This window comes from Aulostomus chinensis, chromosome 13, assembly GCF_037954235.1.
Source record: "Aulostomus chinensis isolate RoL2024-O1b breed Wild chromosome 13, RoL_Achi_v1.0, whole genome shotgun sequence".
Lineage (NCBI taxonomy): Eukaryota > Metazoa > Chordata > Actinopteri > Syngnathiformes > Aulostomidae > Aulostomus > Aulostomus chinensis.
In genome coordinates, this window is record NC_141332.1 from 18575306 (window position 1) to 18592592 (window position 17287).

Here is a 17287-nt window from a genome sequence, read left to right on the forward strand (position 1 = left end):
TTCATAGGAAGTAGCTTGCTGAGTTGTTTTGGTTCATGTGTTGTTAGTTAAATGCAGAGGGTCAAATACAAGCCTCGGGGGCATGTTTAGGTCAAACCCAGCAGGGTCGGTCCCATTATCTTTGTAACTAGCACAGTTCACTATTTTGCAGGCTGTATGAGTGTGTGTGTGTGTGTGTGTGTGTGTGTGTGTGTGTGTGTGTGTGTGTGTGTGTGTGTGCGTGCGTGTGTGTGTGTGTGTGTACACCTGTATGTGTGTTCATGCATGTATGCACGTCCGTCCATGAATGTCAGGTGAGTTTGTGCTGTCTGTGCTGCTGCAGTCAGTCAGAGCCTCTCCATCAGTGCTGACCCAGGCAGCCATCATTGTTCTCGAGCTGCAAATCACCCATGCTGCAATCAGTGGCCTGATCTAGGCTTCTCTGAACCCTCTCCACTCCAGATGATTCCATTCCTGATTGGCCTAACAGGACTCCTGTCTGTGGTGGCAGATTAGCATGGATTGTTTTTTCTCTGTGGCATACAGATTGAGCCATGTTAGCATTCACACCTCCGCACAACGCCCTGGGGCTCTTGACAGGCTCACAGATGTGCAAAAGAAAACTAGACTTCATCCAAAGATTAACTTTTGTAAGAACAAAACACACAGTTGGAGCTCCTGATGATTTAATGCATTGAAAAAACAACAACATCATTTTATTTCTGAATTTCAATGGATGCCACAGCGCTATAGCAACAAACCCAAACTACCAAACTACAACACATGATCATGTTTTCTATGACATTTGGATGTTGAGAGATTTAAATGCTTCATGATGTGTCATCTCTGTAGCTGAGGTCACGGTCACAGAAATATGGAGGTTGGACTTAAGCACGGCTGTTAAAGGTCGTCCACCAAGGAAGTAATTTCCTCACTGGCACCTGTCTGTTTCTATGTTTTTGAGCAGGATAATACCAAAATCAAACACATTTTTCATTGTTTTTAAATCTGGCATGACTGAGGCATTATTAGGCAGCAAAAGTGAGGGAGATATGCATCAAATTGTAGATCCTGAATCCTAACGACTGTTCCAGGGACATTGCTACAGGAAGACACCATCGACCTCAACGCCACCATTCCCCCCTAAACAAAATAAACAAACGCAAATCCTTTTCTACTCACACTGGGAAATGATGAGTTTGCTTTTTTTTAGGTCTTAAAGCATTTTATCTAGATGTCAATGACCCTTTGCACTTTAGGATTTGGGGACATTTGTGGATGATTACACAAAGTCTAGTGTTCTTGTGAGTCATCAGCTGACCTAGTCTGCTTCCTTTCCCACTACACGCTGTGGTAAATATGTGCGGTACATCTCATTAACATCAATATGGGGAATTTCCCACTCACATTTTTACCTTTTTTTTTTTTAAATTGGTCTTTTTGTCTTCTATCTTTGTCTATGCAAATTTTCCATGTCTCTCACACTGTTCCTGCTCCGCTGCTTGTTCCAGCTACAGTTTACACTTCTACAGGGCACTCAGGAACAGCAAACAGGGGCAGAACAGCGAATAAGTAAAGTCAGGACTGTGTTTTGTTACTATCACAGCAACTTATCAGTGGACTTGGAGGAGCCCCAATCATTGTAGTTTCTCGACAACAAGGTCCCTCTCCTCTCTGTTTCCTCAGGTCATACTGCACCAATTTATAACTATTTGTTAGTTTTCATTCCAAACATAAACAAATTTCCCATGGCAGAAACCTAATTTAATTTGTTTTTCAATTTTAATTAGTTCACATACTGTTTGTATACTGGTTTGGAAACTTGAAATTTTACATAATTTCTCACTGGCATTGGAATGTCGTCAATATGTGAGGGTGTGTACCTTTTGACGTCATCGGAGAGCTCTCTCACCAACGAAGGCTGTTTCAGTGCGTCACTTTTGGAAAGGTGTGAACTCAACAATCGTTCTCAAATAAAGTGGATCAGACAAGAGTACTAAGGTCGCGTTCACACCGGCCTTGTTTAGTCCAGTTGAACTTAACCCTGGAGTGTTTACCTCCTTGGTGCTGTTCGTTTTGGTTGGTGTGAACGCTGGCCTCAAACTCTGGTGCGGACCAGTCAACAACTCTCGGGTCAGCCTGGTAGGGGTGGTCTCGGACCTCTACCAAGTGAACTCTAGAGCGGTTTACTTCTGGTGTGAACCCATCCGCACCAATCACAGGAAGCGTGCCGTTTTACATGTCATATTCTGTTTGTATGATGAGCCAACTTTGTGATTTTAACATGTATGTGATTGTGAGCTTTTTATTGTCCACTGACCTCACTGGTCGCGCTTGTATGGCAAAGGAAAAAACATCAGGTAGGCTCTGATTGTTGCCTGTTGTCTTCTGTGATACGACCGTCCGATAGCAGAGCTTCTGCGACGTGCGTGTATCAATACGTCATTTAATTGCCACAGTCTTCCTAGCCGTTCATATGCGTGGTCCGTTAAAGTCTGCTGATATGCAGACCAGATCAGCACCAACATGAAACTGAGCAGATGATGTACAGTAAAAATTGCGAGGGATTTGGCTTTTGTGAAAGCCAACCGGACCAGTTGAGAAATTGCAACAATGTATCATCCTCGCTTTAGTTCGAATCAGAAAACAGACCTTGTGGTGTGAACGCGACCTAAGTCTTTGCTGAAGAGGCGGTCTTGGTACGATTCAAAACCGACTCTCTTTTGGGTGTTTGTGGCGAGAACATGATGTGACCTCTTGTGTGACCCAACTACCAGCGTGCTCTTGGAGTTTCAGCCGAAATGGCTGCTGGAATCAGGTGTTACTTGTTATTTTTGGGCACATCAGATCATCCAAATCATAGACATTTGCATAGAAGAAAATGTGGTAGAAACTTGCATTCGTCAGAGCACAGGATCTTCTTCCTGTGTATACTCTCTTGTTCCCTCACCGGACAGTGAATATTCTCACATTCTTGCTCTTTGTTTTTGGAGGTCTTTTCCTAATTTTGTTTCTGATGTTGTTGTTTCTTTCTGGCAAATTTCTCCCAAATATGCAACATTACTTCGCTGCCCTTCTCTTCTTGGTAAAGTTTATTATTCTCATCTTCTGATGCTCGTACACCCCAGAGCTGATCAGATGAAACATGTACCTGCTTCCCATTCTCAGCACAAGTTTTTCTTGATGTCATTTGTTCTCTCGGTGGGGGGCCGTTAGCTTCACCACCTCGGCAATAGTAATCAGGAAGCGACCAACAGGCCCTTGGCTCCTCAACCTGGGCAACAGTTACCTTTCAGTATCAGTGCAGCTGGAGATGTTATTCTGTGTCACACATGTACTGTGTATGATGTGTATAAGATGTTCAATCAGTGTCAGACGGACGTTGATTCATGTCGATATCTCTCTCGCTGCTGTGTGATTTTAGGTTCAGGCTTAGTGAATGTGTTTGCTTTACAGTCTCTCTCTCTCTCTCTTTCTCTCTCTCTCTCTCGCACACACACACACACACACACACACACACACACACACACACACACACACACTCAAACCGATAGCTGTCTGAGTTATGTTGTCGAGGAGAGAGTCATTGTGTGGGCCTCATGGAATCCTGGTGACATCACAGTCATTCCAGCGTCTGTGTTCTCTGTACGATCAGGGGGGATCACAGGCTGAGAGAGAGAGAGAGAGAGAGAGAGAGAGAGAGAGAGAGAGAGAGAGAGAGAGAGAAACAGAGACCTATAAATATTAGCTTGTGTGGATGTTGGGACAAAGCTGGAGAAAACATGAACAGTCCAATGGTCCTTCCTTTTCATACTGGAAACCACACAATCAGTTATTTAAATATTGGCCAATCTTTTATTTTTAAAGGATGGACAGGATTTCCTGCCTGTCATTAAGGGTTTAAAAGTTTCATTGCGATACAATGTAACATTGAGTCTTTGAACAATGATAAAATATTCGCTGAAAGTCTGATAGCCCTGGGATGTTTTTGAATGAATCCAATTCAGAAGCCTGTGATTTAAATGAGACAATACACTGTCAGTAACATTTAAATGATCAAATTCATTTGTTTCTCATCTCTAAAAAAAATGACTGTAATGAATTCATGACATAGAATAAAATGAAAAGTAAAATATTCTTTAAAAGAACTAGTAAAATAAGATGGATCCACGAATGCATGGGTATTTCTCTTTAGCCTTGATTATGTCGTGTCATTCATATTTAGTGAAAACATCGTGTCACAGCCATGAAAACCAAGTCACCCAGCTGTCACTGCAGTGGTTACATGTTTGTGTCACATGTCTTCTCACCTGGGAGAGTGAGGGAAGCAGGACATATTTCAGGGAGTACCCTGTGGTCATGTAGCTGGTGTGTAGATTAGTGATTAACAACAAGATCTTTTGTGTCCCTTTGAAATATCTGAATGATTTTGTAAACTGGTTTTACCAGCAGAATTTACAAAATCTTAATCTTAGAATATTCATGTAAACATGTCCTCCTCTTCCCCCTACAGTGGTAGCATTTTCCCAGTTTCATGTCGGTCACATGATACAAATGTCCCCTACATGCTGGAGTGTGTGGTTGACCAGTGGAGGGAGACGGAGGTGAAACCTAATATTCGGATGAAGAAGCAGAATAATGTGTGCAAATGTCACTGACTATATCCACTAGGTGGCGCAAGAGAACACGCACTTACTATATATGATGTTCCTGTACAACACGACATACAGTGTAATTTTGTTGCAAATAAATGACGTTTGTTTCATAAGGCTTACTTCCTATAACCACTCAGTGGCGCAATGCCGTTGTCCTCGGGAAGGTAATCATCAAATATGTGAAGTTTGGGAAAAGTCTGATCAGTTTTTGTAATGTTATACGGGGGAATGTAAAAAATGGCCATCTTGCTACACTTTAACAGTTTGACGTAAACTGACAGGCTTCACTGTAACCCGACACCAAGTTCTTCAAATTTGTATTTGAGACACATCTGAGCAATTAGTTAGAAACAGCACTTCAAAGTGTAAAAAAAAAAAAAAGTCATTTCCTGTTGTCAGCAGGTGGCGCTATGTCTAATTTACTAAATTAAATTTGAATTCAGGTTTAGTCCGTCTGCCTGCTATGCTACAACAAGTAATCATAACAGAAACCTGCATCAGAATTCAAAAATATTCAACTAGATTTTACAAACGTACCTTCCCAAAAGAGACTTCAAACTGTGACTTGATTAAGGATTTTAAGAGATTTATTTAATGTTTTTTTTTGCTCACAAATACCTTATTTCTCTGGTTTGGAGATCACTACACAAGTAAAATCTCGCTAAAGGAAATACACACATTGTATTACAGGAATCTTAGCTGCTTCTTAAACTGGTATCTCATTGACTGTCATTATTCTGACAAATACCCTCTGGTGGAATTCTACAGGAAGAGAGAGAGAGAGAGAGAGAGAGAGAGAGAGAGAGAGAGAGAGAGAGAGAATCGCCTCTGGTGTTCATATCCTCTGATAATCCTGCCTCATGTGTCTGAGCGAGACTCTCTTGACATGGGCGTAATGATAATTATGGTGATTTGCGACTTGTTTCTCCAGTTGCTACCATTATGTCACATGACATGGGCTGTATGTTTTTTCAAGGAGAGGCGCTGAGTGGTTCACAATAATTGTCTGTAATAAGAAAGGAAAGGCCTCACTTTGATTTGGACAAACATGACTTGTTTGTGATGGCCGGACTTGCTTGAGTTTCGCAGGCCTGAGCGTGTACTTTGTTTACCTAATGCTCATATATTGACACTAAATACACGTTTGCTTATTGAGTGTGTGTGTGTTTACCTTTTCCAGGGTGGGGCAAGGGGGTCCAAGGGTGGCTGGATGAGAGGGTGGTGCTTGGACCTCAGCTCCCAGGGAGCTCGCTGTGCACCAGAAACCTGAGCTCCCTCCTGCTAAGACAATGAGGGGAACATGTGAGACCGTGGCACATGGTGGCTATAGGGTTACCTGCTCGCTCTGCCTCACTTTGAACTTTTGGCCCTGGGAGAAAACCTTCGCACCCTCACGGATCCTGTACTGCTCCACCTTCCTCACGGCTTTCTAGGTTAGGCTCCCTCCCTTTATCTCCTGTATGTGTCTCTCTCGCATATTGTGTCGGACAGGTTTGTGCCCTTTGCGCTTACTTCAGTTGCTTAATACAGTGGTTCCCCCTACTACTACTCTCTCAGTGTGGAACAGTCATGGTGACTAATGATCTCTTGAGTGAACTGCTCATTGACAGGATTCCTTCATTCTTGTATGTTTGCTGTCTGTCTATCTAGACAAAAGGCCGGCCGGGCCCCCGCCATCAGATCCCCATCTATCCACAGGTGAACTCCTTCCACCAGCCAGGCAAACCTGACTTTCAAGTCTCCCACCCACACCTATTGGACTGTGGTCCTCTCACCTGTGCAAATATGAAAGAAAGATAGAGCGAGGGAGGGTAAAAACGAGTAAAATGGAAAGATATCCCAGCCTTTGGTTACTGGGTGGGGCGCAGTAAAGAATACTACACAGCTGAGCAAACCTCCATAGCCATAGGACTTCACCTGTACACTTTTCTCTCCTCTGTTTTCTCTCTTAATCCAGTCTCTCTTTCTGTACCCGGCCCCACAGCCATGGCAGGCTAAAGCCTTCTGAATAGAGATTTCCTTTGAGGTTATACAGTTGATACACTCTCTAATGTCACTTTTGTGCTGTGGTATCATTGTAGAGTGATTGACTTGCCTTAGGGGACACATATTCTCTTTAGAAGTGTTCCACTGTTGCTGAAGCTATTATATGGATATTAACCAGGAAATCCTTTTATCTAATGCTATCCACAGCGGGGGGAATATTAATTTGGGAATAGAACCTATAATCTCGAAGAGCCTGATGAATGAAGAGCCCAGCTGGTTGATATGGATGATAACGTACTATGTTTCAAATCACACACAGGATTTCTTCATCAAAAAGAAAATTTTAATGATGGATTTTGTAGACATTCTTGAAATGCGTGACTGCTGAAATACAAGATGTTCATCAACAGCGATGTGCCTGACTGAAATGTCACAGTGACAGAGTGAGAGAAAGAGAAGGAGAGAGATCTCGTCACCTGCTGGCGTGTTGTACCCGCTAAGACAAATATGCAGATATGAATCTAAACCGGAAAAAAAACAATCAGGTGAAAAATATAACAACAAAGCCAGACACGAACAAGAAGTTAAAGATTTTAGAACATCTTGTGATATATTTTATATTCTCTTTAATGACTTCACGCAGTACGACTGGGCCTGTACTGGGTTTGATCTTGTCGGGAGTTTGAAGTGATGGTGAGGTGTAAGTCAAGCATACTCTCACACCTATTTACTTTCTACCTCTTTCCTCCCTCTACTTTGCAGGTTCAGGCCTGAAAGACGTGCCAGACCTGCTGCCAAGGCATCAGCCTCCACCTCACCCTGCAGACATGGCTGAACACACGCACACATGCATACACACACAAACACATCAAGGATCACTCATATCCATCGCATGTCTACCACTTACACTATTCAATCGTATATATACATATTTACCCTACAAGAGTGTGCACACACTCACTCAGTCGCATAAAATTCTCTCCATTCTGTATGGAGTCACCATACAGTCATGTCACGTGTCAAACCTTAGACACTAGCATACTTCACACGGTCCCTCCAAACATAAACACACACATGCATGTCTGTCTAGCGTGCATATTTTTAAAACACCTACACACATTCTCCCATACTGGGACACACCCACTGCAGCTGATGCACCGCTGCGAGAACACCCTGCACATTTGTGAGAAGGAGAAAATTATTCAAGTGAAGTAAAAAATTGACACCCGACACCAGTGGTCTCTTTAAAGTTGTTTGCACCACCGCCTCCATACTTAATGGTACAGCACCTACTGATTATTGCATGCTCTCAGCTAGTGGGGTAATTGCACAGCACATACCTGTCCAGTGTGTAAGCCCATCGGCTGAACACGGCCCCCCTCTGTTACATGACTTATAGTATTGAAGAGAGGGAGCCTCCTATCTGTCAGTCACAGTCAATCATTGTCAGTGTGCATCCTTCCTCTGTGGTTGCACGTATGCCCTGAACGTCACACACGTTTTCTCTTCACTACATTCTCATCCACACTCTGTTCTTTCATCATCAACCAGTGTTTGTGAACAGCTAAATCAGTCAACAACCACAATCCAGAAGCTTTGTATTACACGAGGGACTCGGATCACCCTTGTAAATAGTTAAGTCATTGTGGTTTTCAGCACCCACTTCATATTTGAAGCAGTAAATAGTTCTCACACCTCCAGTCATTTTTTTTTTTCAGGACATCTGTATGAGTCACCCTCTTCATACACGTTTTTAGGTGACGGTGACATCTGTAGTTGTACAGCATCGTCACTAGAAAGGTATCAGAATATCACATCTGATGATTCTTTTGAAGTTATTTTTAAGGTTTGTTCTCCTCTTTATCACATCAGAGATGCCACTTAACTTCATGTCCAACAGGATTAGATCAGTAGCTGTTTTTGTCCTCCCTCTTTTCTCATCTCGCAGTTACAAAACTGCACAAGAACACCCATCCTTTTTTTTTTTTTTTTTTTTTAGAATTTATTTGCTTGTGCTAAATTTGTAGTCTGTGTAATATATATATATCACACCCTGAAGTTTTAAACTTTTCTGGCCTCCTGTAAAAGGGGCGGGAAAATAATAACAGTATCTATAGGCTATTTGGGACAAAAAAAAGTTTAAAGGAAATGAATGCGACAACGGAGTGAGCTAACTATCTAATTTCACAGCACGAGAGCTTGTTCCTGGGTGACGGGAAGTGGAATGAGGAGTGGTCACAGCAGTTTGTCACATCAGTTCCGTTGGAGAACGCAGTGAAATCACTTGCACTGCATGTACTCCTGACAAATTCAGCAATATTATCGCTACATATTGGAGGGAGACAATAGAAACAAAGAAATATTTCAAATGCCATTTAATCTAGATTTAGATAGAGACCTTTTACACAGTTTACCTATGCATTGTATCAGTAGTTTTTTTTCCCCTCATAGTTGATGCACTCCAATATAACATGGAACTCTAGACATTTTTTCATCATCTAATTAAACCATTATATGTATTCAGCATTGTCTGCTCTCTCTTTTGTGTAAGCTAATAAAAATGATTCTTGTAAATTAAAGAGAATCACCTTCATTCAATTTAGAAGCATTCCAATGATATTTACGCGTGAACATATGTGAAGTACGTGTAATCACAGTTGGTCGAATTACTAACTGATAAATATAAAGTGTCAGCGCAGAGTTTTTGACACGTGCTATAAGTGTTGTCTTGTCAATCTTAGATGTCACAATCTGATGATAGAATAAAAATCAGAACTCAGAGAGAATCTTAAAGATTAGAGTGACTGTGAAATCAGGATTCTGTTCTTATCTACAGCATCTGCAGTGCATCTTCCCTGTTTGTTGTTATTGATAGCACAAAGGCTTGTCGTGCTCCTCATGGGTGACAGTAACACGAGTTAAATCCTGTAAATCTTCAGGAGACCTCCTTCCTCCCCTCTAATTCCTCATGACCTCATGGCAGGTTGTCTCAGGAGAGATTTAGAGGGCCTGAAGTGCTGCTGCCACAGCCCAGCGTGTTAACCTGCTTGGTGAGGTTTTGGTTTTTTTTTGGACCACAGGGAAGGACCATGGTATGTGACGTAAAGCCAGGTGAAAGACCACAAACCACAAGCAGGTAATCCCATATGTTGTCGGTTACCTGTGTGAGTGTGTGTGGCTTCACACTCCAGGTGAAAACACAGGGAGGCAAAACACAAGAAATCAAAATCTGGTGTGAAACATTTTATCTGCTGTAAAGTTGTTCATAGACACGTGAAAAGAATGAAAGGTTGCTCATCCTTTCAGAACTCATTAGTGTTACTTCACACACCCATCTCTCTGTTCATCAAGCTGTGTGTGTGTGTGTGTGTGTGTGTGTTCCTGTACTTGCTACGTATTGAGGACTAGAATATGTATTTACACAACAGAGTGAGAACAATTTTGGAAAGTGAAGACATTTTAGCCAGTTATCACATCTTCAAATGGCCATTTGAAGATCAAGACTTGGTTTAAGGGTCAATGTTAGAATCAGGTCCTGGTTAGGTTTAGGGTCGAGGTTAGGGTCAGTTGAGATAGTTAGGTTTAGACTGAGGGGCAAGGGAATGTATTATGTCAATGAAAGTCCTCACAAAGATATAAGTACAAGGATGTGTGTGTGTGTGTGTGTGTGTGTGTGTGTGTGTGTGTGTGTGTGTGTGTGCGCGCGTGTGTGCGCGTACGTGCCGGGTGTGCGTGTGTCTTACCCTGCACCTTTAAACACATAAAAAAAAAAAAAATCACTGTTACTTCTAAAAACTGTGCAAATAAGAACTTCTTCTGAGCTGGAACCTGCTGGGAACCACTCAGCTTCCTGTAATCTGTTTACTAGCTCCCACTAGTGGCAGAAAGCAATACTGTGAAAACACAGCCAGGTGATGAGATACAAATAAACAAGCTTATCTGCAGTAATTCCAGTTTGTATATGCAGCTTATCTTACAACTTAGTGCTAGAGAGGAATTAAAGGTAAAAATAATACAAAAAACTAATACACACACAACCTACAACACTTCTTAAAGAACACTTGTTATCTTGTGCCACAGAACAGGAATGTACTCATAAGCTTGTGTCATTATTTTCCCCTTGTCTTCACATGGCTACCCTGTTTGTGAATGCATGTTGTAATGCTGCTGAAGGGAATCATTCAACGGTTTGTGTGATCCCCTCTATGCCATTGTGTCCCCTGCGACAGTGTTTACTGATAATTGAGTAATTACCTGTAAAAGATAGCGCTCCCATGGTTTGGTTCAGCTGTAATCTGCTTCCACTGCAGATCAGGTTTTCGCTTGGGAAGAAGCTAAATGCAGCAGTTTAGTGCTGCTCTGTGCGTGTGTATGTATGTGTGTGTGTGTGTATGTGTGTGTGTGTGTGTGTGTGTGTGTGCATGCGCGGACGTGTGCACGACCACTCTTTCTATGTTTAAACTATTCTGACTGACTGTGAAGTCAAAAGAAAGACGAAAAGTGTTGTAAACTCATTTGCCAAGACCGACAAGATGATGGTCGGACATTTGAAATTGCACAAAAATCATAGCACGGTAATTTGACATCCCTTTTGTGAGTTTCACAATCCCACTGTGAATGGAAAGTTGTAACAGGCACTTTGTGAGTACACTAGTGGCCTCACCCACAATGGCATTTGAAAGACAAACAGCAGTGCGTGCTGCTGGCCGGAGCTCCGCAGCAGTGAAAGTAGTCGTTCTTTTTGAGTTACGGCAGGCAAAGTTCAGCATAATGTCCGTGTCATTACAGTGTAAAGAAACCTTTGTCAACCAGGCCTGTCCCTTCCCTTGTCTGCTTCTAGTGCTTCTGTTTGAACTTTAACTGTCTCTCTCTCTCTCTCGCTCTCTCTCTCTCTCTCTCTCTGTCTCCTGAAGTTTTTTCCACAAAAAACTACCAGGCCTCAAACCAGAGGCGAGTGGTCCAGTTTAGAATATTCAGTTACAGATGCATTTCCATTCAATTGTCCTTAAAGAGGACGAGAAGAAGTAAACGATATGACTAAAGGGGATCATATTAATGTAACACACACACACACACACACACACACACACACACACACACACACACACACACACACAGAAAACACACACACAATAATCCCACAGGACTTCCTTCCCATTCCAATTACAAGCCACACCCAGCAGGCCAGGTAACAGGAGAACACCTTTCACAGGGTCAGATTGGAGAGGTGGGAAAAAAAAACAGGGGCAAGGTGACTATCTGATTAATTTCACCCCTTCATATCTCACGTTTCTTTTCTTTTTACATTACCTTTTCCCCCCCCCCTCTCTCTCTTATACTTTTAAACTCTCTCTCTCTCTCCCTCTCTCTCTCTCTCTCTCTCTCGCACACACACACACACACACACACACACACACACACACACACACACACACACACACACACACACACACACACCAGCCAAGCATCTCATTCATTTTAATACTGGTATTGGCTGATAATTTGAAGTGCCTCATGCATGCCACATGCCCAAACTGATCAGTCACTCACTCCAGCGTTTGCCTGAGAGTTGGCACCCTCAAAGGGACTGAATATGCACTGATGTAATGTGTGAGATAGGGATCTTTTGTGGGGTGTGTTATAAATTGTCATCGTAATGTGAGTACGCAGGGAGCTGTGGGTTGTGCGTGCGTGTGTGTGTGTGTGTGTGTGTGTGTGTGTGTTGGGGGTTACTGAGAGGAGGGGTGGGTGGATCAAGCAGTGTCACTGGAATCCACAGTGTTGTGAGAGCCCCATACCTTTCAGCTTCATTAAACCAATTTCACGCCGAGGTGAGCTAAGAGAGGAAGCTCTGAATCTCAGCAGCGGCAACAATGGTGCATTGAAGGGATGAGGCGAAAGTAAATTAGGTACCACTTCACAGACGGCAAATTAAAATCTGAAAGTTGGATAGGAAAAGTTGAGGGTAGATGATTATGTCTTTATTGTGCCCTCCCTCCTCAATTTAGAAAACCCTCCCTTCCTTTTAGCAACCACCTTTGCCCCCCTCCCTCATATCCCCACAACCCAATCCTCTAAGAAAAAATAATGATCTATTTCTTGTCTGGTAATTGGTTTCTAAGATGCTCCCACTCAAAGACCCAATCTCAAATACTGAACTGCTTATGGCCCTCCTTTCAGCCACTTAATTTGCTTGAGCTTATCAGGCAGATTTCATATCCAGGAAAATCATATAAATTAAACATTAATGTAGGGCTGATTTCTGTGCAATCATTGACCTCTCACGGCCATTGAGCTACTTCGTCTGCGGTTGAGACTTTTTGTGTTTGTCACTCAAACTGATGTGAACATTTGAACAAGGTCCCCATAGACTCAAACAATGGACGAGAACTAAAATATCCTTGATAAACGTTGTTTAATCCGTTAAGTCCTGACACGATCATGCGCTCTTGACTCTAATGTTTTATTTCGCTGTTAATGCACTTCGGGCATTTTTTTTTGTATAAATGGTATAATACAAATAAAACTGCAATGGAACTTTTATTAATGTGGTGCAAGAGATTCCTAGATCCACCCACTTTATGTTTTACCATGGAGAAAGTCTCCTTATTCTGTATATTGTCACAAGAGCTAAGTTATGATTGACTTATTGTATTTCTGGCTGTTTTTTTTTTTAATGAAATTTGATGGGTGTCATTTTTTGACACTTTTATGGCACCAACTTGCTTATCAAGTATAAATAGATGCCTAGTGATTTATTACCGAATTTCAACAAGCAAAGTGTAAATCTCCAAGTTATGATTTATTTTTTGTGTTGTGAAACTGCTCTGAAAATGCCAACACAATAACATATAAAACTGAAGAGTTGAAACAAATGAAAGTCAACCAGAAGACTGTAAAAGACCGCATGTTTTTATTTTATTGTGTTTGTTCAGTGTAAATTAAAATGATAATACGTGAATGATACCTCACAAATGTACTCACAGTTACTTTCATCCGATTATTTTTTCTTTTGAGATTACTTCGGAAATCAAGCATTGGCTAAAATCCTCTCTGTGGCTGGTGGGGCTACTCCGGGAGCCACGGGGGCCCTACACAATACCCTGGCAGCAGTGTAGCTTTTACTAGGTCTTGTGCTGCTGGCTTTACGAGAGCCAGACAGACGGACCCCCTTCACGCCATAAAGCCATCAACACGGGAACAAAGAAGGCAGGTGCTGACGGCTGCATTGAGAGCTCACCTGCACCCAGCAGGGGAACAGACTGTGTCCAGCCAAGCCAAGAGGCCCTCCACATTCACATCCCCACTCACCAGGCTCTAACGGGCTAGCGTGAGCCCACAGCCAATCCAGCTCTCTTTACACACAGCAAAAGAAACACTCTGGCTACACTACGGTGGTGACATATAGATTCATGCTGTGGTAAATGATTTTTGTTCAATGACTGTTGTCGGCTCTACGATCTGGAGCAGGTTACAACAGGTTGCTGCTGAACTGTAATTATTGACAGGGAGTGAGAGTGAAGGCTTTGGGAGGCATCCAATTAGGACGGCCTTCCAGAGTTTTTTTTTTTCAAGGGGTAATTTAAGAGGAAGATGTGAGATATCAGTGCAGCAAAGGGATTTGTGACAAGAAAATTGAAGTGTATTGGGGGAAGATGAGGAGTCGCATTGACAATGAGGCAAACAGGACAGGCAGATGGTAAAGCTTAGCAGCCACAGGTAGGCATGGCGTCAGGGAGGCAGGCAGGCGGGCGGGCTGGCAGGCTGTCAGCGGGGGAAGACTCCTGGCTGCTGCCGCTACTAGAGTGACAGATGTGTAGTGAATCTTTAACTCTGCTAGTTCCCCACTGTCACCGCATCTGTCCCTGCTCTCCACAAGTTTAGCTCAGCCCCCTCCTATGTGAAAGAGGTGACTTAAAAAGAGAGCTATCACTGGACTTATTGATTAGTCCAGCCTGCCCCGACTGGCAACATTTAATGACTTCTGGGAGTCATTATTGAGAAGTCATTGTCTTTGTGACCAGTTCACACCCTCTCCCACCATATGGGAATCCTCCTGTTGCAACCTCAAGGCTAAAATGTATCATTCTGCTATGTAAAACTAGTGCACGCGTTGAACAATCAAAAAGAAATTGAAGATATTTACTTGTTGTTTACATATCTAATTCAAATAAAAATGAGGTCACGCTGGGGTACATGTTCATCAACAATACCACAAGTAAGCGGCCAGCGTATGTCTTCAACTGAAACACAAATCCCTTTCATTGTCCCAATTTAAATCCCACTATAGAAAAACATATCACTGACAGTATAAACGATACATTCCACTTTATTCTCATTTACGCCCTCGGTCTAATCTCCTCAGATGGCCCAAACGGCAGGGACAGTGGCCCTCTCTCTCTTTCCTCACTCAGCCATGGCAGTGGTGAGAGATGGTTGATTTTAATTGAAAATTAGCAAAACAAAACAAGGGCAAGAGGATCCCTGAATGGGGCCCCTTTCTCCGGGAGCTCCTGTGCCGTTGAATAATGCATATGGGAGAAAGTAAACAGCAGCCGCGGGCCTTGCTGGGGGAACAATGGGCCGCACACAGCCCAACCAGGGCGCCTGATTTTATTACTGGCCTGTCAATCCCCCCAGCCTGGGAACTGTGGGACCTAGGCCAGACAGCAGCTGCTGACCGCTCCATACTGACCCAACACACCCTACAACCTGCAGGATGAAACTCTCACACTGCTGCATACCTGCACTGACTCCACTCCCTAACTGCCACTTCACTAATACAGGTGGGACTTGGAATGAATTGAGTCCATTTCCTGTTTGATGGCATCAGTCATGCAGCTTTATTTATCAGAAGTTTATGTCCAGGGGTAAAATGTTGGAAAACATGATGTGATAATGTCTTAAAACTTTAAATTGAAGTTGCATTAGCAGCTTTTTTTGAACTCCATCTGAAATTTCATTTACAGTCCAACTTATTTCAGACTTCATTTTGAAAAAAAAAAATCATTTTAATTTAATTTGTTGGGTTTTTAGATCAACTCCATCCCATCTCCGAAGCAGTGGTCTGGGGTCACCGTGGCCACTTGTAAACTTTTTCATTCCTCTAGAACATTCTTTGTGTGTGTGTTCGCTCTCCAGGCATTGAGATTCTGGTCTTGCTTCTGGCTTCAGCCAAGTCCCAGTTGCCATGCCGACTGGCAACTGGTCTCCCAGGATGAGTAATGATGCGATGTGGCTGTGCTCTAAAGTCCCAACAAAGACCTTATTACTGCTGCAGCACCTCATAACACACTATTGTTGTCAAGTGCTCCTGATATTAACCTGCCTGCACCGGGGCTTCCTCCCTTCACAGATGTGTGTGTGTGTGTGTGTGTGTGTGTGAGAGAGAGAGAGAGAGAGAGAGAGAGAGACTCTCATCATGTAAGCTTTCTGCATGCTTGTCCTGATGAAAGTTGGTCAAAAACGACACTTTCAGAACTTTATATATCAAAGAAATTTTAAACCATAGTGACAGCCCTGGTTCTAATTTTGTTTAATGAGATAATAAAGTGATAATTAAATGATTGTAAACATGCCTTTACCTGCTCATTTCCTAATCATACCAACCTGTAATCTCCTCATATCACCAAACAGCATACATGGGCCCGTGAACCGTCTACAGCGGTCAAGCCCCAGCCAAGTGTGAACAGCTATAAAGGAGAAGTGTGTGGGTGTGTGGGTGTGTGTGTGTGTGTGTGTGTGTGCACGCACGCACGCACGCATATGTGCTTGTGCTTGTGCTTGTGCTTGTGTTTCTGTGGGGTATACAGGGAGGGTGATGCCACAGGATGTTTGAGTGTTTGACTTGGTTTAACAACATCCTCTGACAGAGACACCACAGGCTGCAGATGAGGTGAGAGATAAGAAACAACTGTGATCCAGGCCTTCACCCCGGCCATTGTCCTGTTTATCTCTAATGTAGCCCTATCGGCTAATAATGGGGAGGAGATGGGAGGGGCTAGAGGGAGGAGTTGTCACTGATAAAGAACAAAAACATAATTTTTTTGTTCTTCAAGGTGTGATTTGGGGGCATTTAATGCACCATAGGCTGTGAAATGGATGCCGCTTTAACTTTCTTTGCCTAAATTGGTTTAAAACAGGATTTGGAGAATGACTTCACTCATGAGCCCAGGATCTCTACTCCTTCATGTCATATCATGTTCACTAAGTATGTTGGTTGGATTTGTGTGGACATCCTAATGGGCCAATGTTCGAAAGGAGCCCTCTTTGTTTCAGCCTGATGAGGCGTACACTCCGGTGTGTCACACAGGATGTCTTGTCCTCTCTGGTTTCTCTTGCCCCAGCTCAAAAGGGGTGCGCCATGGAGGTTATCAGGACAAAATCACCACTCTAGTTCCAGACTCCACCAGAGGAGGGGCTTCTGGCCCTGCGTACATCACTGTCGCCGTGGGAAACCGCATCCATCAAATAAAGTCAAGCATTTACCTGTGTGGCTCAGGTGACAGAGGAGGAGGGGATAGATGGGGGTTGGGAGAGTGAGTCTATGTGTGGTGGTGATGGTGGTCGGGGGCTGGTTGAGACCTTGAAACTGTGGAGGTAGTGGAGAAGAGGTGGATGCTCAAGATGGGCAGGGCTGGGCCAGCATCACCTCTGGCCCTCAGCTC

The 17287-nt window shown here is 43.1% G+C and overlaps 2 long non-coding RNA genes across 2 annotated transcripts; one reads left to right on the forward strand and one right to left on the reverse strand.

The window, feature by feature from the left end:
• Positions 1–662: 662 nt before the first annotated feature.
• On the reverse strand, positions 663–6077 carry LOC147251301 (uncharacterized). The gene is made up of 3 exons (XR_015118898.1): positions 5989–6077; positions 5806–5912; positions 663–3647 (listed from the first exon to the last, which is right to left on the reverse strand). It is a non-coding gene; the product is annotated as an uncharacterized LOC147251301 (long non-coding RNA).
• LOC147251302 (uncharacterized) lies at positions 5820–9099 on the forward strand. Its single transcript, XR_015118899.1, has 3 exons — positions 5820–6067; positions 6285–6332; positions 7383–9099. It is a non-coding gene; the product is annotated as an uncharacterized LOC147251302 (long non-coding RNA).
• Positions 9100–17287: the final 8188 nt, after the last annotated feature.